Source organism: Pinus tabuliformis, chromosome J, assembly GCF_031772625.1.
Source record: "Pinus tabuliformis cultivar Carrire ecotype Pingquan chromosome J, CPIR1, whole genome shotgun sequence".
NCBI lineage: Eukaryota > Viridiplantae > Streptophyta > Pinopsida > Pinales > Pinaceae > Pinus > Pinus tabuliformis.
In genome coordinates, this window is record NC_142295.1 from 251,725,515 (window position 1) to 251,749,339 (window position 23,825).

The window sequence follows — 23,825 nt, forward strand, 5'->3', positions numbered from 1 at the left end:
GATATTAAAATCAATCCATTCTTAAAATAACCATGAAAAGTAATACTCCCTGTTTGGGTTAGATGAAATATGATCGGCAAAAAGATTGGCATTTGAAAGATCTGTTGTGGTCTACATATTAGTATGTGATATAAAAGCATTCAACAGAAATATGTTATGCCAACTTGAAGCTATTGAAACAAGATAATCATCATTTATAGAATCCTCCAAATTTTTGATAAATCGATCCTCAAAATTTGTTTCCAAGTGTTCCATTTTTTTTTTTTTTTTTTTCAAACCTGCATGAATTTTTGAGAAATTTTTTATTTTTTATGTTTTTAATTAAAAAAACAAAAGAATGATTTTTTTTTTAATAACGAAATTAAAAAATCAAATTTTTTTAATTTGGTTTTTTTTTTTTTGAGAAAGAAATCAACAAAAACAAATTCTATTAAAAATTAATATAGAAAATTTCTAATCTAACACTAAAATGGATTTTTTTTCCAATATCCTAAAAAACACACAAAATCCTCTAGAATCAATGAAAAATCTGGCTTTTTGTCTAGAAAAAATAGGAGAAGATAATGCAAATGCCAAATCTCTCGAGGATAAGTCAAATCCAATTTTTTTTATCACTATGTGGGATTTTTTTTTTAAACTAAAATTTAAAAAGACTAAGTTTTATCTAAAAAAATTTTAAGATGATTTTTCACTCATTCACAAAATTCTTTATTGTCGCATTGCAGATTAGTTCTCCAACAAGAAATCAAAAGATTTTATGATCTTCCAGATCGCACGAAGCGCGGGAAGAGAGTATACTAATCTCTTGATTTTTTTTATTTATGCAGGTTAGCGTGGATGGATAAAACACAATTAAGATCTGCGACAAAACCTTGCATTATCTACACTCTTTCTGCAATGTCACGGGGGCATTTAGACTCTCGGAAGACAAAGGTTTCCGATAATCAAGCTCCTGGCTCATCCGTGATACAGAAACAAGACATAGAAATGCAAAGATGTGCCACTGAATTTATTCATGATGATTTATTTTTTGAAAACAAAACTAAAAACTTCTAATGATAACGACTTCTAATGAGATCTCATTTTTATTTTCTAATCTATTGTATATTAACTTAAAAGATGTTTTATTTTCTAAGTAAAAGAATGCTTCCAATGAAGCCATCTACGGAATAAAAATTCGAACATGCTCACATCAAGATTTAAAAATTTTACATTATGTTTTTCAAGTATGTGAGAATCCTGTCTTAGAGTTGGCTCAAGGTTATTGTCCTTGCTCTCCAAGAAGTACCTGTTCAACATTTTCAAATTCATCATCTGTAGATGGATTAGTGAGAAATGGGGTGTTTAAAATAAAAACTGAATTTAAATTAACTATGTGCGAAAATAAGAATGCTCCAAACTTTGAACTCCTTTACGAACCTGCTGTCACCAAGTTCCACAAATTAGTCCATAAAAACAAATGCATAAAAACAATTACTAAATCCTTCTAGTTGCACTTCCCCGGCAACGACGCCAAAATGTGTGGTTTAAAATGCAGATGCAAATTAGAGTTTAATTTAATGTCAACCCGGGAAGGTAAACTTAGAAGTGCTTATCTAAAATATATAGATCTAGAAAGATTCCTAATTTGTCCAAGATCTTAAAGTCCCCTTACAAGAACATATTCATTAAGATCTCTTTCAATAACTAATCAAACTTAGATTTAACAATTGTTTGAGATCTATGATTCTATTACAAGAACATATTCTACAAGATATCTTCCAACATTAGAACATCTAATAAGAAATTAAAAGCTGAAATGAAATAAACCTAGATCTAATAATTGTATGAGATCTTACGGTTCTCTTACAAGAACACCTTCAAATAAGACTCTTCCAATATTATAACATTTAACGAAACTTGAAAGCTGAAATCAAACAAAAACATAAAATAAATTATAAACAAATAAGCATGCAAGTGAGGCCATGGGGGCCCTCCATAACTCCACCAGCACACCAATTCAGTGGAGACTCAGATGTAGAAGGAAAATTGAAGTATGATCCTTTATTTCAAAATCTTCATTACAAACCAACTCTAATTACAACTCTAAGCTTCTAAGATTACATACTCCAATATTCTAAGATTACAAAAACTTCCAGATTACAAATGGAGGAGATTGTACTCCTATTTATACAATGGGATGAGTAACAAACTCATAATGATCATCCACTAATCTCTCTTTAGTTCCATAAATCTCGCAACCATTTTTAACTATTTTCCCATTATTACAAAATATGATCCCACAAATCTCTCAAGCATATTTAACTACTTTCCCATTATTACAAAATATGATCCCTTTGAATCCTTCATAAATCTCTCACATATCTTGGATAAGATATGCCAACCAAATCCTCCATGATCTTCTCCCTAGGAATTGGATAAGATATGCCAACCAAATCCTCCATGATTTTCTCCTTAGGAATAGGATAAGATATGCCAACCAAATCCTCCATGATTTTCTCCTTAGGAATAGGATAAGATATGCCAACCAAATTCTCCATCATTTTCTCCTTAGGAATAGGCTTGCATAATTATCTCCTTAATATGGTGGAGGAGATATTAATTCTTCACATATTTCCTACACATCACAAAACTCACATATTCTTGAGATATATATAAAAATATGTATATTTTCTAATATTTAATCATAAATTCACTTGTAATACAAAAATGAATAAAATGGAAAATAAGAAGGTGAAACCCAAATGTATTTATGAAAATGATATGATAAAAGGTTAATGGGATGATGAAATGTAAGGAATAGTGAAGAAAAATGTGGATGAAAATATGACATTTTTGAGTCCCAACACTTGCGTTATGCGAATGATGGTGAAAACAACACATGCCAAGGAGATAACACAAAAATGACACTAATTAAAGGGAAATAAAGTGAAAGCGACATTCGAAAACATGAAAATGATACTCGTGTAAGTAAAGGTGCACGAAGTGACAATTTGTAAAACTCATCGAAATAGAAGTACAAGCGCAGCTCTAGAAGCGAGAAACTATCGATGTCAGTGTGCATTAATTGTCGATATGGATTGGACATTGCACAGAAACAACCTTGATGGACCATGCTATTCTTGTTCAAGCTTGCGTAAAAGAATGCAATCATGCACTTTTTACAGACTGAGCATGTGTGAGCAAGTGAATCGACACTTCAAATCCAAGAAGGGAGCTCAAAAGCATCAACTGGATGAGAAGTGAATATGGAATGATCGATCGAGAGATCCAAAGTAGGCTCCAAAATTCGAGTGTAGGAAAAATTTTGGAGGGTGTTTGTAGCAACAACACTTGGCGACACACTGGTAAAACTCCAACTTCTCTGCCTTGGTCAATTATTTCATGCAGGGTCTAGTTCTTCAGGGGGTATTGATTCATCGTTTAGATTACCATGGCTTCTCCATTTACCCCATGCATAAACATAGTCCACTTCATTCCTTTACTCGGTTAAACACAAACATAAGGTCAGTGATCACGATATGTTTTGAATCAAGAAAGTGTAATGAAGTTAGCGAGCTTTATATTTTTAGAGTGTAGTTTTTTCATCTTTGGTGTTGCTTCGCTGCTAGTAGGCATGGACAGTACCTCGACGGAGTCACTTCAGGAACACAAACATTGCTCTACTGCCAGTGAGACTGAATAGAACCCCGACGGAGTTGCTTGCTTCACCTCTCTACGCAGGAAGCCTTTCTCTTCTTTCACCTTATTTATTTATTTATATAGAACTGTGCATCGACACTTATTTATTTCATGAGTGGAAGAGGTATCCCAACTTATTGAGAGCAGGAGAGGTTTTCCCTTTAGAGAATCATATATAGGACCTCTGATATTGATTTTCTTGTTTAAATTTCTCCTTTCCCTTCTCTACTTGATTGGATCAACCTGAAAACATCAAAACATAAAGGTCAAGTGTAGGCATGAGGTTTTCTAGAAGAAACATGTATATCATGGTTTGACACAAGGATTTCCTAACGCAAGGATCATATTTTCCGTATGAACATCATCGACGAAAACGTGTAAACAAGACAAGGAAGAAGGATGGAGAGTTAGCCAAATGTTGCAGTGTCACAAAGTCCTTTTCTATTTTTCCACATTGTATTTTGTGCCAATGGGAACATCCTTCATGCAAGTATTATTAAACAAAATGAAAGAAAATACAACACACAACAATGGAACAAAACGAAAGACAAAATAGAACGCGAGACAAAAGTTAGAAAACAAAGAAAGACTACAAAAAGAAAGTGCAGGACGAATGCAAGAAAGGGGAAACTATAATGCAACTAAGCCTACTCCTAACCTAAACAACTAGAAGGTTAGGGTTACGTATAATGAAATTTCCAATGTAGCCACCATAGTTGCTCCTGACTTGCATACACAAAGATACGAATAATTAAAACAAATATAAAGTAATGTGTAACAAAAGAGATAAAGAACCTAAATAACTTGCACAAAAAATTGAAGGTCTTGCATGTCAGTAGAAAGATAGGCCATAGCCACTACTTCTAACCAGTTTACATTCTCACATTTTCGACAAGGACCATCATTGAACAAACCTCGAAAGCTTCTCGCGAATGTGTCTCTATCTACACCGAACTCTTTAGCAAGCGTGAGGAAAGATAGAAACTTGTTATTTGCAATAGATCTTGCCAAGCAATATTTCTCCAACCATTCAACGATTGGATTGTAAAATTCATGACAATCCTTTTGAAAACCCTGAAAGATTTGAAATGATGAATTTTCAATTAGAGGAATGGGGTTATGATGAGAATCTTGTTAGGAGAAAGAGATCTGATTATGTTCAATAGACGTGTCAAGGAAGTGAGGAATTGAAATAACCACCAGCGAGTTCAGAAGTGCCTCAACTACTTGACAAGTACTCGAATAGTGTGATGTTAAACCATAAATATCGAAGGGTGTAAGACAATTTTCATTGGATGTGCAGATGGGAAAAGGATAAGCTAAATGACAGTCATCAAAGATAGAATCATGATCAGATGGGATGATTAGAGCATTAGATTCCCAACTTGTAATTAACAAAGATAAATCAATTTGACCAGCACTTCAAATGCTTTGAATAATAGAACCAACTTCCTCACATGTCGAATGTGACAAACCATTTTCCTGTAACTAGTGATAAATTGTACAAGCATTGTAATCATTGAAACAATTTAAAAGGATTGTCAGCACAAAAAACACGTGAGACCAGTCAGGAAATAATGAACAAAGAAGACTTTGATTGGTGTAATAACTCGTGCATTCATTATTACTCAAGAGGATTTTGGGTGTGATGAAGGGAAAGATTTGCAATATAACATTCACAATAAAAAACAAGAGTCGATTATTAAGAAATGAATCTGAGAGGCATGATTCATTCGACCAAAGATAGGCTTTGAAAATATCAACTTCTCAATTCCATGACTCTATGAGAGAAACATATTCCAAACCCAAATTAACTACAATAGCCTTGTATGGAGATGAATCACGTGGAATAAAATCTTGAATCCGTTCATACACTGAATCTCGAAAGTTTGAAAGATTACATTCGAAATACCAAAAATCTTTCAAAAAGAAATTTACATCGAGGGAAACCGTGCAAAGAGAAGGATTGTGTGAGAGAAGCAAGATCTGACTTAGTTCGGGTGGCTTACTAGAGTCACAAGATCTTGACATAACCATTGTTGGATGTGGAGCTTGATTATCTTCTTTATTCAGAGGTATCGCCGCATTAGACCCCAGTTCGCAATGGGGCGGGAACATTTCCCTTTTTTCATTGCCAGGGGGGTCCAGGGGGAGGGGGGGGGGGGGCAACGACAATTTTTATGAGCCCCCCTGGCGAGGGTTCAGGGGAAATGTCCCTGAAGCTAAAAATAGATGTAAAATTTCCTTGTAAAATATTGTAATTTCATAGTTAATATGAGTTGTTCATTATGCGGATGATTTGACGGTAGAAGTTATGTTTAATTTAGGGTTTTTCCCTTAGAAGGAAACCCCTCGTTATATATGAGGGAATTGTATCGCGACTATGCAAATGTGTATTCTGAGCGACAAAAGAGAAAAGAGATTATGTGAGAATGAAGAGGAAATTACAACGGATTTGTTGTAGGTTGTATCTCTTCATTTTGCTGGATAATATAAAGGAAGGATTGGTTGTTTCTCCGTGGGTGTAGCCCAAATTCGGTGAACCACATATATCCGTGTCTCTCTTGTTTTATGCATTTTCAGTGTTTGTGTTTCTGTAATATTTTATGTGTTCCATAGATTTGTAATATATAATTTTCTAACAACCATCAACGAAAGTTGAAGTGCCTCGACTTCCTAAGAAGTCTTGGAACTTTCAAGGATTGTAAAATTATATCCTGAAGATTGAATTAAATCATGCATGGTGTGAGGATAACTGGTACCACTAATTTCAATAAGACCACTGCTCACCGAATGGTATCCATCTCTATTATTGATTTGACCAAATTCTACAACTTCAATAATCAGGTTACTCAAATCGACAGATTTTTCTGATCGCAAATACGAAGATCTATGAATAAGAGGAATTCCATGAGCAAGTTAATTTGAAGAGTTATCTTGATGCAAGAAAAGAAATGATGAGGGATGGAAAGAGTACTCAGTGATTTTATTGTTTTCATTTTCACCATGGATAATCCCACCACCTTGTGCCAATTGAGAAGTTGATTCATCGGATAAAGAATTCGAAGAGCATGGGGCATCTCTGTCGCAAGTAGATGCATTGCAAATGGTAGAGAACAAGGGATATTGAGATGGGGAAATATCGATAAAATCATATTCTTTGATTGAATCATGCTCTAAATCTAAATATTTTGAAATAAATTCTTATGGAGAGACTAAAAGCTCAGATGGCACACTTTGGAAATTTGTCATCAGATACATCAACAAATTCATCACCATCAGAATGATTGTTTCCCAAGACTGCGGATTGATTGGAAGAATTGATTGCATTTGATTCAGTACCCAAATTAGCAGATTGAAATTCATCCAAAAATGGAAGTGCATCATCTTGACATGGGGGAATTTGAGAAAGGGAAGAGAGATCAAGAGTCTTTTCATTTTCCTCCTCCTCTACCAATGTAACATGATTTCCTCGTATCTTATCGTAATTTGAACTAACAATTGGAAAATCGAGAGAGTATGAAGAGCTAGTGGGTGGAGTAGATTGATCAAACACACCATGATACACGAAGTCATAACATGTAGATGATATAGGATGAAAAATGTCCCTTGAAGAAGTGACACTTTCAATGGAACCAGATTCAAGATTATTGTTTAGAGTGCTAATGTCATCTTGAGGAATGAACGGATTAGCCTTCACCCTAGGCTCCATGAGCCATTCCAGGGTTTCCTTCATTAGATTTGAATCATGAAAAGTGAAAGAAGGATGAAGAGATGGATTAGGAATTTGATTTGCAGATTTCCCAACTTTATTTTCATTGCAAGGAGGCACCCACATCGGAACTGGAAAAGGAGGAGGACAAGGAACAAAAGGAGTAGTAACTTCCTCCTTTGAAATTAGAGGTGCTTCATGATTTACAAAATATGGGGAAGTAAAGACATCAGGGGGTTCAAACTCACCGTGCAAAGAGATGTGAACCAAATGATTAAACTTTCGTTTAAAGAAATCCCAATCTATATCTTCTCCTGGAAATTCATAACAAAGGTGAAGGAATCAATCGAAAAATTCTCAATTGATGCATTAGGCTTCATTCTTAGTTGATTAATTCTTTTGAGAACACCCAAGTAATCATACCTATCAAATGATTAATGAAGCTCCTTCACAAGCTGGCTGAATGAATGGACAAAATCAGCGGGTAATTTATGACACCATCGATTAACATGACCTTCAAATGTGAGGGTAAGTAATATAGCCATGACATCCTTACAATGTATTCCATTAGAAAGGAAAAAATGAACAACTTTAAACAAATGTTCACGAAGAGTTAAATCACCCTCACCATCAAGCTTAAAATGGGACAAATTATGAATAACTTCCGCAGGGATGGTAAGATTAAGCTCTTTAGAAAAACATCTTGGTATTATGATTTGGGGAAGAGCCATTTTGAATAAGAGATTCAAATGAGACTCAACGGGCACAACTTGTCTTCTGGCCCTCCTTCTAGTGCCATTTTGTTGATGATGTTGGAAATATGTTAACCAAGGGGGTTTCCCCGATGTGAAGTCCTAATTAGAGCTCACACTATTTGGAATAAGAGCCCCGTTCAAGATATCGACTTGACAACCATATATTCTTATAGGTTTTCCTTGTCTACAAAGTTCAACAAAAGAGAGTTATGCACATGTAATCTCAGATCAACAAGTAAGTATGACTGGTGAGTGTTTGGTTGTATGTGTGTCAAGATTCTTCTACTATGGAGGGGAATGAAAATGCACCTCTAGGAGAGAGGTAATAGTAACACCCTAGTAGACACACATACACAGAAGATATCCATCTAACATCTAGCAGAATAGTCCACAAAGACGCGATGGTCATTACAACCATTATAAACAAGAAAGATTTGTTTAACATCCAGTGGTTTAGTCCACAAGGATGCAACAATTATAACAACCATTACATCACATTCTCAATTAGATAAGCACTAAAATAACCAAAATAAATCAACTACTTTAGTACAGGTGAAAGCAAACATGAACCATAAATATTCATAGAACAGTCTTACAAATATTCACAATCCATGCATGAAAATGTGTTGGCCATTAGGATTCAAGTATTAAGTAAAAGTCACAAGACACATGTATACAACGAACACCACTAGCCCCAATAGTGAAGCATTGGAGCCACTCCTTTCTCCCCAAAAGAACTAACTTTTCTCTCTAATGCCTTGTGGGAGGAACCAAGGTGAAAAAGTCATTTGATCATACAATGAGGGTGTATATATAACCAATGGGGTGATGCTTCACCTCCCTTGTGACTCTTTGACTACCCTCATCACTATTTGATTTCTTATGACTTTTCAACTTTACATGACTCTTCATTTTCTGTACATGTTCTTTGGACTTCCACTTTATAATACATTTTGAATATATAATTAAATAATCCCCCAAAACGATGTCGCCTATGACCACTCGTGATAAGACATGACATGACATTGCTGACAGGGACTGCATGATGACATGGCAATGTTAAGCCATTCTTTGTTGCTAAGTTGTCTTTAGCAAAAGATGTGAATTGCTTCATATTCATGAGAGATATGCTTTGTTCTTCATATCCACCCTCTAAAGGGTTGTGAATCAAATGGAGTGTTCATGTGATCCTGATCTTTGATCTTTTGTTGTAATCTAGTGTTCCTTCATCTTCTCGTCTGATGATAATCTTATCTTCAGCTCCATATGTATCTTATAGCATGTCCTCCTTCTCCATCTCCTTCTTCATCATATTGCCATAACATAATAGAGTACCTGCATCTGAAATCCACTCATGAAAAGACGACATGAATCCGATAAATACTTAGTCTCAGATTATGCATGTCGATCCAATGACTAAGCCGGAACTGAGTTACAGGTTGAGGAAGAGACTTAGTGACCGCATAATTGCGCATCTCAGGCAGTCAAGGGTGAATCTTGAGCCTTGAGACTGCTAAATCTATATTTCAGGCTGTACTAGGTAGGAAGACTGCACAATTTTGGGACTTAGTGAGTCAGGTGAGGGGTTTTGCACTGTTCAGCCAAATGCGCAGTTCTGGAAGATAGAGAAAACTTGGTGTTTGTGAAATTATGTAGCTTAGGAGCTCAAGAGCTGGGCTCGAGCTCAAAGGCTGTGCAATGTGTAGTTGGGGCTAGGTTGGAGGCTTGAATTGTGCAGTTTTGGAGTCCAAGGTCTGGGCTTGAGTGCTAAAATTATGAAATTTGCAATACTGGAAGGACATGAGGCTAGGTGATTGTGTACTTGCATAGTTCAAGAGCTTAAGATTAAGGCTTGAGGATTGAGACTGTGTAATGCGCCATGTTGGGTTGGCTGGAGAGAAATATTGCACAGTTTTGGGACTTAGGGGTTGGGCTTGAGAACTAATGTTGTGAAATGCGCAGTTTTGGGAGGCAAATACTACGCATTGCACAATGCCAAGAGACAAGGTTGTTGCTTGAGGACTGAGACTACGCAGTGCACAGTTCAAGAGGGTTGGATGAAGTTGGGTAGCCTGGTTGAGAGTTTTTTCCAACTTTCACTAAGTGTTGGATTAGGAAGTTGAATAAAAGCAAGACTTGAACATGATCACACACTTAGTTCACTTGACGACACAACACAAAACACTCAGAAAAAATGAACAACATAATTTACTTAATGCAACAACATTGCGACAACCCACTGCAAGTGTGACACTAAATATATACTTTGCGACAACAATGACGACACTTGTGCGATAGTGCGTGAAACTTTGGAAATGAGTGCAGAACATGTCTACACTAGCCTAGATCCATCTTAACTTTGAATCTATCAAGCGTCGAGAGGGATCAAATATATCAAGTTGTAAATAGGAAAGGTTTTCACCTTAAGAGATTTGATCCCTCTCGGTGCTTGATAGATCCAGAGTTAAGATGGATCTAGGCTGGTTTCAGTCGTGTGCGGCCAAGGAAAATCTATCAAACATATGATTAATTTTATCAATAATATGTAAATACATCTAATATTGATAAAACCATTTTAAATATGCCTGAGATTTATCTGGTCATTTTAATTTTAAATTTGCTTAGTGATAAATATTGTCAATAACTTTAATGATGAAAATTGATGAAATATATTTTTTGAATGCAAAGTGACAATGTAATAGTGTTGAATGATAGAAAATGTGAATAATAAAAATGTAGTCAATTACAAATAGTCTTCATTGTGATCGATCTCAAACTATTTTCTTCTACTATTCTTATTGTCACCCTTGTTAGTTTTGTCATATTTTCATATCGATTATATGAAAATGATAGTTGAAATCGTAAACCATTTAAATATTTAGCTCGAGTTGTTGTAGTAAACATCATACATTGTCTCTCTTTTCTCTCCAATATTAATAGGTTGAATTACTATAACACAAAAATCAATGTACATTGTCAATAATTTTTTGCGCTTACACTGAAATCAATGCACACTATTAATCCAATCACTTTAAAATTAATGTACCATCATACATCCAATTACATCAAATTAGAAATCAACATATACATTCAAATCAATGCATCTAATGCAAGAAATCAAATAAGATTAGAAAACAACATCTACAATGAAATCAATGCATCTAATCCAAGTAATCAAATAGGATTAGAAATCAACATCTACATTAAAATAAATGCATCTAGTACAAGTAAGCAAATAAGATTAGAAACCAACATCTACACTGAAATCAATGCATCTAGTGGAAGCAATCAAATAGGATTAGAAATCACCATCTACACTGAAATCAATGCATTTAGTGCATGCAATCAAATAGGATTAGAAATCATCTACATTGAAATCAATGCATCTAGTGCAAGCAATCAAATATAATTAGAAATCAACATCTACATTGAAATTAATGCATCTAGTGCAAGAAATCAAATAGGATTAAAATCACCATCTACACTGAAATCAATGCATTTAGTGCAAGCAATCAAATAGAATTAGAAATCAACATCTACATTGAAATTAATGCATATAGTGCAAGAAATCAAATAGGATTAGAAATCACCATCTACACTGAAATCAATGCATTTAGTGCAAGAAATCAAATAGGATTAGAAATAATCTACATTGAAATCAATGCATCTAGTGCAAGTAATCAAATATCATTAGAAATCAAAATCTACACTAAAATCAATGAATCTAGTGCAATAAATCAAATAGGACTAGAAATCACCATCTACACTAAAATCAATGCATCTAGTGCAAGAAATATTATTCCCTCTCTCCCACCTCCATTTATATCTATATCTCCCTCCATATCTCCTTCTTTATCTCTTTATCTGACCCCCCAAACACACATTGTCTCTCACTCCATATCTATCAATCTCTTTGTCCTTCCCTCCATATCTCCATCTCTCTCTTCTTTCTCTTCACATTCCATCTATATCTCACCACCTTTATCTCTCTATGTCTTTCTTATTACGTCCCTCTCTACCCCCCTCCCCCTCCATCTCTCTTTCCCTACCTCTCTCCACTCTCTCACATCCTCTCTCTCTCTCTCTTCCTTTCTCTCCCACTCTCTCTCTCTCTCTTCACCTTCCAACCTGTTACTATATGCCTCTCTCTCTCCTCTCCCCCCTTCTCTACATCTCTCCTTCTTCATCTCTTTATCTGACCATATTTCTCTTGTCACTCCCTCCCTCTCTCCACTTCTCACTCTCTATGTCTTTCTTCTTACCTCCCTCTCTCCACTTCTCACTCTCTATGTCTTTATTCTTCCCTCCCTCTCTCCCCCCCCCCAACTCCATTTCTCTATCCCTCCCTCTCTCTTCTTATCTCCCTCCTTCTCTCCTCCTCTCTCTCACCTTTTCTCAAATACCTTCCTCTCTCTTCCCTCGTCTCTCTCTCTCTCTCTCAGACTTTTCTCTCTATTATCCCCTACAATTTCCTAGGCTGAGGAGGAGATCAAAAGAGGTAACCTCAAACCACTTTTAGTTCAGTAGCTAGCCCTACTGAACCAGAGAGGGATCTCTCTAAGGATTTGTCAATGAATAATTGAAAAGAAATATGTTTTAGGCTAGATATACAAGTCTTGTTTGAGTATTTGTGAATTGAGGGTTTTTGGTTTGTTGGACTAGGGATTAGAGCAGGTAATTAGGTCAAGGCTTCAAGTATGCAGTGACAAGTATAAAAAGGAGATAGATATCAGTGTGCTATGGTGAACTTAAAGTGTTGTCAATGTAGTATAGGTTTGAGAGTTTAAGAAAACATAATGAGCATGTAAAAGCATGAATTCATTAGTTTTAGAAGAAAAGAAACACAAGTATGATTTCTAGATAAATAGAGCTTAAATATAAGATTTCTATCTATATAATTGCAAGGAAATTCATAGGAAGAAGATACAACATGAAAATAGAGACGATTTATCCATTAGAAACTGATAGGAAAATAAAACAACATCATAGACTCACTGAACAAGAATTCCTGAAATATAGCTGCAACTGCTCCTGTATTAGCTGTAAGAGAACATAAGGTACAAGCTTCTCCACAAAAGTCCAACCCCTCTCTCTAAATGAGAAATGATACATATAGACTCAATTTAACCACTTCCCCACCTTTAGGAGTCGAATTCCTAGGTGGTGGAACTGTTTCCAAGATTTTCTCAACTAACAGGTGAGAGTGAGAAGGTCAAATACAAACTCTTCTCTTAGACTTTGTTTTGAATTTTGCATCCTTAATGAGGCCCAATAAACCATAAAAACAAACTATCATGTCTATTTATCCATGATTACATCATCTAACCTCAAACTTATTCAATTACATAATGAGTTTTGACTTTGGCCAAGTCAAACTGAAAACTAGGAAATTACACAGTGAAATTTAAAATAAAAACTCAGAAATTTGCAGAAGTGCAGCGCCAACTTTGAGCCCACTTTAAGGTGCCTTTATGAAGTCCAAATTGAGGTCTGAGAGAATTTTCAACTAGCCTTTCCTATCTAGTTTTCAGAACAGATTAAATTTTTGAAAATGACCCATGGGAAGGCCTTCAAAAACTCATTCTCCCAAGATGTCTCCAGAAGCGCAGCGCCTGTCAAAAAGAGTGGCAGAATGATGATTTTTTACCCCTTTTCTTCTTTTTCTCAAAATTTGAGCCCTCTCTGAAAATTGATGAAATGGGTTTTGAGAGGAGGCCATGAGATTTCCAAAAATGCAAGCCATTTCTCATTTGGCGCTGCGGTTTTGTGACTAGCTCATTTTCTGAATTTAGCACCAAAACAGTAAAAAAACCGAAATGTTCAGAAATCCTTCAAAATTGGTCATGAGCTGAAAAATGAGATATGTCAAGCCCTCATGGATGCTTCTGCAAGCATCTCCAATTTATCCCTCTCATTTTTGTCCTTTAGGGTTTCCTTTAGCTTGTTTTTCAACTGCTTGAGCTTGATGTTACGTATCATGTTTCTGGTTTGATAATGATGTGCCATGTGCCTTAATAGATGATTATCTCTGTTGACTTTGTCAAGAAGTTTTTCTAAGTGGTCATTGACCTTATCTAGCCAATACTATCTATCCTCATTGATCTCCAAGGCAATTCTGTCCTCCATGTCTAGGTCTTCATCTAGCAAATTATGTCATTTTTCCTCCTTCAATTCCTTTTTAAGTCCCTTGGTCCTTGGCCTCTTTTTCCACATTTTTTTTTGGTTTCCTCATTCTCACTAGGCTCCAACACTGTTTTGCCTTTGCTTGCTTGTTGCAAAAATTTAGTTTGCTCTTTCTCCATGATGAGTTGTCTAGCCTTAAGTTGACTGTTTTCTTGTTGAAGGAAGGAGATAACAAACCTTGCTCTTGCCATATTGTCCATGAGTTATCTGATATGGGAATATTTCTATTTGATAATCTGTTGCATGTTTGAAGGTTCATTTGCTGCTTCCAAGTCCACCAATTCAAAATCATGCTCAATTAGGTCTTCATCCTGTACATGTGATCCCTATTTTGCTGATGTAGAAGGCTTGGCCCTTTTCTCAACCTGAGAAGTAAACACAAGCCTTTTTCCTCTTTGATACATTCTAGTCACCTCAAGTCTAGGTGCCTTGGGAACCTCCACTGACTTGCTTGACGATCCTACCTCCACCTGCTGTGTTGATATGTTTTGATGATGAATTGAAAAAGTAGTTTCATGCCATTGCAAAGTTGTTTCTATGAATGAATCCCATGTCATGTTCTTCTCTGCTAGCTAATGGAGAACTACAATCTTTATCAAGCTATGATGAAAAATACTAGGGTAGTGTTCTTTGTCTTTCACCTGTACCTTCTCAGACATTTTAGCAAGGCTTCTACATAGATAATTACACATGTTGAGAGGTTTTTGAGTTGTAAAGTGCATTAGAAGCCTGATGTGATATGCATACAATCTAGAAAACCTTCCCTCACAGGTAAAAAACTTCATTACAATCTTCATCAAGGGCGCATACTTCTCCAACAGGTACCTAAATGGGATGATGTGTGTATGGGTCTCTCTGTAGGGTGATTTCAAGAAAGACCTATAATGTTCAAGGTCCAAACTCATACCTTTAAACCAATATTCTCCATGATCAGGTATCCCTATAGCAAGTGAAATGGTAGCAACTGAAAATGTAAACTCAACCCCTGCTATGAGGCCCTTCCCCTTTCATATGGATGGAAATCCAATCAATTAACTATTCATGGAAACCTACTTCACATATCCTTTTACAAAACCCTAGACAATTCACATCTTCAAACACTGCTTGATGAAAGGTGAGGAGTTGATTTCATTGCAGTTGGTGGGCTCATATCTAAGGATTTTTCCTCCTTTATGGTGTTTTCTCCTTTCTGATGGTGAAGAATCTCCCTCCATTATGGTAGAAACCCTAGATAACAAGAAAATGGAAAAACAGTGAGGAATGAGTGAAATGATGAAATGAGGGGATTGAGGAAAGGAAATGATGGTAGGGAGAATTTTAGGAGATGAATAGGGGCTGCAAGCAACTTATGAAGTTTAAATGGAGTGAAATTAGGGAAAGAAATGATTAGGAGAAATTGAAAAACAAGGCTGCTAGGAAATCTGCTCAAATTGCTAGGTATGAGCTAGGGTTTATGTAAGGGTGAGGCAATCTGATTATTGATAAGCTATCCATTGAATCAAAGGGTGTTTTAAACATGTACAAAGGTGTGAGGTGGAATATTTACATGTTTTCAATATCAAAACTAACCAAACCATCAGTTACACTAGTGCTTGCAGCATGAAAATTTTACCTAAACCCTAGATGAAGAGAACTTGCATTTGCATTCATCTTGCCAAAGGAAAAAGGTGAGCAAAAGAATTATACTTACTTGTGAACAAGCTTAGAATAGCAAGAAATAGGATTGAAAGCTCAAAATATAAATTTGGGTGAGTTTGGATGAGTTTCGGGCTACTATGGCACAAGTGCAGCGCAATGTCCAAAAGCATAGCGCTGGCCTTAAAAGTGCAACGCAGTCTCTAGAATCGCACCGCCACCAAATTTTGTCCAATTTTGCCTAGGAAACCCGTTTTTTTTCACCAATGGAGGGGAGATATCGATGAAAAAAGGAGGTTAGGAGGAAAATGAAACAAGTTTGGGACTTTTTGGGTTTTTTTAGGCAAAATATGATTCTCTTTTGAATAAAAATGGGATCCACATACCTTTCCAAAACCTGATTTTCACCTTTTAAACTGGGCCACTTTGGACAATTGAAACCTGAGCTTCTTTTTATCTTTTTGAATAGTGAGACTTCTTCTTTTGGAACCTTGAGGTTTCAACCATGAAGAACTTATGAAAATTCATAAAAAATTGTGTAAAGAGTTGCTTATCACAACTCATCTAATGCTGTATTTATGCATGGAATGAGGATGGACCTTGAAACCCTAATGACCTAATGAAGATATCAGACTGAGTAAAATGGTAATGATGATGATTGAAATGATGAAAACATCCTATTTATTATGATTCCTTCATCTGAGTGAAGTAGGCGACCATCATGTGAGATTTTTCACAAGAATGGAGACATTCTTAGACAAACTATCTAGTGACCAAATTTTACTCTGAAACCTAGCACCATGATAAAATTTGACCTTGAAACCCCTAACAGACTTGGTAAAAGCATATTTGATCACTGGTGACAAGTAGATAAGACTAACACTAACATTGGCTCCAGCTGGGGATGGCAATTCCTTGGAGGTGTCAAGAACACCGTAGACCAAGTAGCCTTATTCATTGGGCAATGGAGTCAAAATGCAGAAAACTAAACTAAAACTGAAAATTGACTGACTATTTGACATGACAGGATTGTAAAAGTAAAATGAAAGCAGCAGCTGGTCAAAGAAGCCTTATGGCCTTCTCCTTAGGCTTCAAACTCCTATGATAGCCACTTAGATACTGGAACATAAAAACAAACCGGTATGTACAATGGTGGTGAGAATTTGCAGAAATTGTTTCAAACATGGTAGTGCTTGAGAAGCCTACCATTGATCGCTCCTCCTGAATAATCTTCTCCATTCATTTCCTCCAATAGAAAAGCATTCTTTCCTCTGAAAGCTAAAATTCTATATGGTCCCTTCCATAAATTTTCAAATTTTCCATGTTTTCCTTTTTCTTCATTTCTCGCATCCCAACGAAGAACCACATCTCCCAAATTGAAATTGTCTTCCTTTGTCTTGCGATCATAGATATTTTTTATTCTTTCCTGAAGTTTAGAAGTGTTTTGAAAAACCTCCTCTCTAGTTTGCTGTAGATGGATCATCTGGTTTATCCTCCGCTGCATATCATTGGTTTCACTGTCCAATTCCTGCAGTATTTTCATGACCAGGACAACAAGAGATGAAGGAAAAACTATGTCAAGCCCCTACACCAACTAAAAAGGAGACATACCTATTGATTTCTTGGTACTGACTCTGTCCGCCCATAGAGCATTAATGATTTTTTTGTGCCAGTTCTTCTTATTGACTTCTAAAACTTTCTTGATGATGTTGATTAAAGATTTGTTGGAAGATTTAGCCAAACCATTCCCTCGTGGATGATAAGCAGTGGAATGTCCCAATACAATATGGTACTTAGCACAAAACTCCACCATCCTTTTTGATTTGAAAGCAACGACATTATCAATGATTAATTTCTGTGGGAAGCCAAATCTAGACAAGATATTAGATTCAATAAATTGAATGATGAAAAAATCAGTAGCTTGCCTAGTTGGGATCATCCATTTTGTAAAGTAGTCCGTGGCTATCAAGATCCATTTGTGCTTTGTTGATGATGAGGGACGAATCTCGCCAATGAATTCAAGACCCCATTGTTGGAAAGGAGCTGTGATTGAAATGGGCTGCAAAGGTAATGGCAAAAGTTTTCTTTTTCCTTGGAAAATCTGACATTCATGATAGCTCATCACTGTTTTATATACATCAGAAAAGAGAGTGGGCCAATAGAAACTAGCTCTCAAAATCTTATTTGCTGTAGTCTTCCAGAAGTTATGGCCACCACAATCTCCTTTGTGAAAATCTTTCATCACATCCTTTGCTTCATTTTCTACCAAACAGTTCAAAAACACACCATCGGGGTCTTTCTAGTAGAAACAACATCAAGAATGCAATACTTTGAAGTTTTCACTTTTAAAGATCTATTTTTACCTTTGGGAATTTCCGCTAGAGGATTTAAATGCTGCAACACATAAATAATGTCAGAATACCATGGAGATGTAATGAACATATCAGACACTTGCAAGTGTAAATCTTCTTCTTCTTCTTCAGAAAGTGCAGTAATCAAATTGATATCTAGTGCATGCAAATTAGATTCAGCCATGAGCTTAGCCAAACCTTGTCCCTTGATGAGATTTGTGGGCTTTATCTCCAAATCATACTCCAACATGGCTACAATCCATTTTCCCTGTCTACCTTTAGGATCTGTTTGAACATGAATTTCCTTTACAACTGCTATGGGAACATAAGCAATGGTGTGAGAATGCAGAATATAAACTCAAAAATCTTTGAGAGCTTTCACCAATGCCAAAGCTTGCTTCTCAATTATGTTGTATTTCAGTGCTACATCTCTTATTGTGTGACTGAAGAATGCTATAGGCTGCTCATTTTTCTGATCTTTCTTTTGCATTAGGACTGCTGCTAATGTATGCTCAGAGGCAAATGAAAAAATGATAAAATCTGAAGTATAATATGGGCTAATCAAAATAGGAGCAGTAGATAATGCAAATTTAACTACATGGAAAGATTTCCTAGCCTCTAAAGACCATTTTAATTCGCTGTCCTTTTTCAACATGTCTGTCATCTCTTTCAAATGTTCAGTGAGGTTGGGGATGAATCTTCTCAAAAAATTGATTTTCCCATTAAAAGACTGAATTTCTTTCTTATTCCTTTGGAAATATAATCGTTGAATGGCTTGAACTCTTGCAGGATCAATGAAAATGCCATCTTTGGAGATAATGTGTCCCAACAACTTACCTTCTTCCGTGGCGAATAATCTTTTCTTTGGATTGAGTCAAATACCAATTTTTCTGCATTTCTGAAAAACAATTCTCAAATGATGTAAATGATCTTCATCAGACTTGGAAAAAACTATGAGATCATCTAAATATATAACCAGAAATACATCCTTTTCATTAGCGAAAACTATATTCATAGCCCGCTAAAAAGTCGCTCCTGCATTCTTTAATCCAAATGGCATCTTGGCGTACATGAATGTACCCCATGGTGTTGTGAAGGCTGTTTTCAGCTGATCATCCTTATGCACCAAAATCTGATTGTACCTAGAATATCCATCTAGTAATGACATCCTAGAAGACCCAACTACCCTCTGAAGTATAGGATCCATCTTTGGCAGGGGATAATTGTCTTTCAAGGACCACTTTGTTTAAGTTTCTAAAATCAATGCAAAGACGAAACTCCTCGGTCTTCTTTCTTACTGGCACTAGATTTTACATCCATTCAGAAAATCGAATAGGAACTATGATACTAGACATATAAAGCCTATTTACCTCTTTTTCAATTGATGGTAGCAGCTTAGGATTAATCCTTCTCATTTTCTGGAAAAATGGTTTTTGATCAGGCTTGACCGGAATAATGTGCTGAATGATATTCTTCTCATAAACCTTCAGATCTAAATAGTCCCAAGCAAATACATTAGAAAATTCTGTCATTAAAGTTATGTACTTACTTTTCATCTCAGGAGATAAGGACTTTGACAATTTGACCATCTTAGGCTTGTCAGCTGCACCAATGTTCACATCTTCAACACCTTTCTCTATGGGGACCATGGTGGGCTTTTTGGCAACATTGTCACGGTCAAACAACTCTTCCAAAGGTACAAGACCTCTTGGAATGTTGTTGTCCTTTAGCTGCAATATTTCAATCTCAGCTGATTGAATCTTTGGATCATTCATATTGGATGTATCATCAATGCGGGAATTTTGGAATTCACCTTCCATTTGCATAAAATTATTGATTTGTTTATAATCCAAAAACACCTGCCAAAATCTCATATTATCAGGAACAATTGGGTGGTGTTTAACATGGATATAATACTTCTGATTGGAGTGAATGGGAATCTTCACCAAGCTAGCTGCAGTAGCAAGAGAATCAACTATGACATTTTGAGTTCTAGGAATAAGAGACAAAGTATATTCTGCAAAATTTTTGAGGATGTCAAGTACAACATTTTGATAGGTTCTCATTCTTGGATGCTTGGCCTGGTATTCCCCTTTTACTTGCTTGATTACCAACTCGGAGTTGCCATAAACAATTTTTTTTTTTTCTCCCAACTTTTTCAGAATTTTGAGGCCATCAACCAATGCGTCATACTCCGCCTCATTGTTTAAGCAATCAAAAGCTAGCTTGTAAGAACTCATTCTCACATTGTGTGGAATTTTACATGAATGATGTAATGGACCATGAATCCAAACATCAAACCCAACTCCTTCTTTTCCCAATGCACCATAAAACTCCATGGTCCAAAGACCATTTTATTCACCCGGAAAAAGAACTTCTGAAGGTGGAACTGTTTGATCTTTTGGAGGATGGCTCGCTGTCTCAAGACACTATGTTTTCTGCAAAACTTAGTAATCTTTTCAAGAGGATTTACTGGCTGACTTTCATCATCGACTGAATCCATATCACTATACAAAATGAAAGAATCAAGATCAGTATGTACAACATGTATAGGGTGATTTATGGGTTTCTCCTTGCTACTAATCATGAATTTCATATTCTTCTCCCGATAGAGTTTTCTGAGTTGCCCAAATACTGGAATGGTAGCATATGAAAAGTCAAGTTGTAAAGTGCCTTTCAGCTTTTCCCCCAAGACCTTGAAAGAAACATACCAAACAGAGGAGGAATATCAATGAACACTACATCCATCAGCACATTCTTGGCCAGAATTTGGTCCAAGGACACTACTAGATCTTTGATAAGGCCAAGACATTTCACTCTACCCGAATCAAAAGAGTAGAGATCATGATAGGGTCAAGTTATACTCTGTGCTAGTTTTTCCATGATGACTTTTGACATAAGATTATGTGAGGCACCAGAGTCCAACATGGCATTATGGAGGATAAAGTCATGAAGTTTGAGACTAAGATAAAAAGGTGGGATTTCACTATCTTCAGAACTTCCTTCTAAGGCTGGACCAAACAGAATTGCAGGCTCATCATCAACCATATTAATTGTGTATGACATCTGGTCTACCTTCAATGTTTTAGTCATCTGAAACTTATACTTATCATTCTTCACTAATTCAGTTAGAGGAATTGAAACTTTCAATTTAGAAATTTCATTCTCTAAACTAAATAGATTAGGTTTCTTTTCTACCTCTTTTGCAACGATGTCCTTCTTTTATGTCTGTCCTTTGGCTTGAGACTCCTTCTTATGACTTTCACTTTGAACCTCTTTATCTTTTCTCACATTGCTAGTAGAGGCTTCATTAGTTTTTATCTTGGCTCAATATAACAATCTCTTTTTCTTTATTCTGATTTGTAGGAGCTGCTTCTTTGTTTTGCATATATTTTTGTGTATTTTGCCTCTTCTGATTCAATGTAACAGGTACATTTCTATTCCTTAAGTTGTACTATTTCTACAAATGACTAAGAGAATTCTGATACCCTCTTTGGTATTCTTCAGTTTGCACAACCCATAGATCATCACTTGCAAGTACAAGCTATTGATCGCTTGGTACGAAAGACTCTTCAGAAAACTGATCTTCCTATGTCAGAAAGGTGGGTAGCTCAACTTCTTCAAAGAAATGATTTGCTTCTACAATCTCTTCTTCATCTTCTTCCCGCCCTTCGGTATAAGTTTTCTGAAATGGAGCTCTGAATTGTTCTTGAGGATCTTGATTTCGCTGCTCTTTTTGTCTATTTATGAATTGTTGTCATTGCTGGCCACGAAAGCTTAGAGTCCTTACTAAAGGCTCCACTTTTCGATCTGTTATGGACATTCTGTCCATCATTATTTCCATGGTTTTGATCAGGGTGTCAAGCTTTACATCTGAAGATGATGAGGGATCTTCTTTAAAAACAACTTTCTTCTCAGACCTCTCAGGCTTTGATTTAGATTTCTTGATGAGCATATTAGCTTCGACACTTACTGCATTTCACTGCATTTCTTCAAGAGTTGCAGGGTCCCTCTCCCTAAGCTGATATGTCATGTCTGGGTCGAAAGCATCAGGATAATGGAGAGGTGTGAAACCAAGAGGAGGTTTCATATCATCAGCGATGGAATTATACACCATATTGAACCTTGTTGTGAACTCTTGGACTATCTCATTTTGATTCCTTTTCATAGAATTGTACTTAGCCAAAATATGTAGTGGATTTTTCTTTTCTTTCCAACATGCTAAGAAAAATTCTATCAGTCTCTGAGAATTATTGATAGAATTAGCAGCCAAATTGCAAAACCATTTCTTCACATCTCTGGAAAAACTTTGAGCTATTATTCTCATCTTAGCATCATCTTCATCAATTTCTTCCAGATCAATAAAATATATCAATTTATCAACATGATGTTGGGCTGTGATTTCTGAGCTTCCATCAAATAGAGGGAGTCTTTGACCATAGTTCTGAGGTAGAGCAACATGTTGAGCAGGCAGCATAAGAGGTGCAAATCATTCCATGATTGTTGGAGGTACTAAAATGGGCTGTGTAGGTAAAGATGATGACACTAATGGAGGTGGTGGAAGAAGAGATGAGGTAGCTGAGGTATTTGGAGATGTAGTAGATGTATTTGGAGGTGTAGTAGAGGATGAAACAACAGTTAAGTATTCAAGCTGATATTGGATATAGGCTTTTTTAGTAGTGATTTGGAGTTGGTCAGCAAGACTTTGAAGCTTGTCAAAATTCAACCACAACTCATGATCAATTCTAGAAAATAGAGATTCTGAAGAATGGGAATGAGATTCAAATTGAAGAGGTTCAGATATCACTTCAGAAATGAAAGACTTAGATTTTGACCTTGAAAGAGACAATTCTAATTGAATATCAAAAGGAAGTTGCTCAAAAGCAAATAGATTTTTAGGCAAAGAAGTTGTCCTTTTTATTTTTCGAACTGCACTTTTAGAGATAGGTAACTTGAGCTTTCTGAGTAGTTTTTCTGGGTCTTCAACAATAAAAGGTGGATTTGGGTCAAGATTTGACCTAGTATGTCTTTTAGGAGCCATAATTTTCTTTTTTTTTACACCTTAAACTTGTTGAAATTTGTATATTTTGATACTGGAAACTGTCAACTATAGAACTAGCTTTCTTGAAAGCTCTAAAATAACTCCCAAGAATGATTTATCAGTCGTTTCCCCGACAACGACGAAAAATGTTATCCCCTACAATTTCCTAGGCTGAGGAGGAGATCAAAAGAGGTAACCTCGAACCACTTTCAGTTCAGTAGCTAGCCCTACTAAACTAGAGAGGGATCTGTCTAAGGATTTGTTTATGAGTAATTGAAAAGAAATAGTTTTTAGGCTAGATATAGAAATCTTGTTTGAGTATTTGTGAATTTAGACTTTTTAGTTTGCTGGAGTACGGATTAGAGCAGGTAATTAGGTCAAGGCTTCAAGTATGCAGTGACAAGTGTAAAAGGAGCTAGATATCAATGTGCTATGGTGAACTTAAAGTGTTGTCAATGTAGTATAGG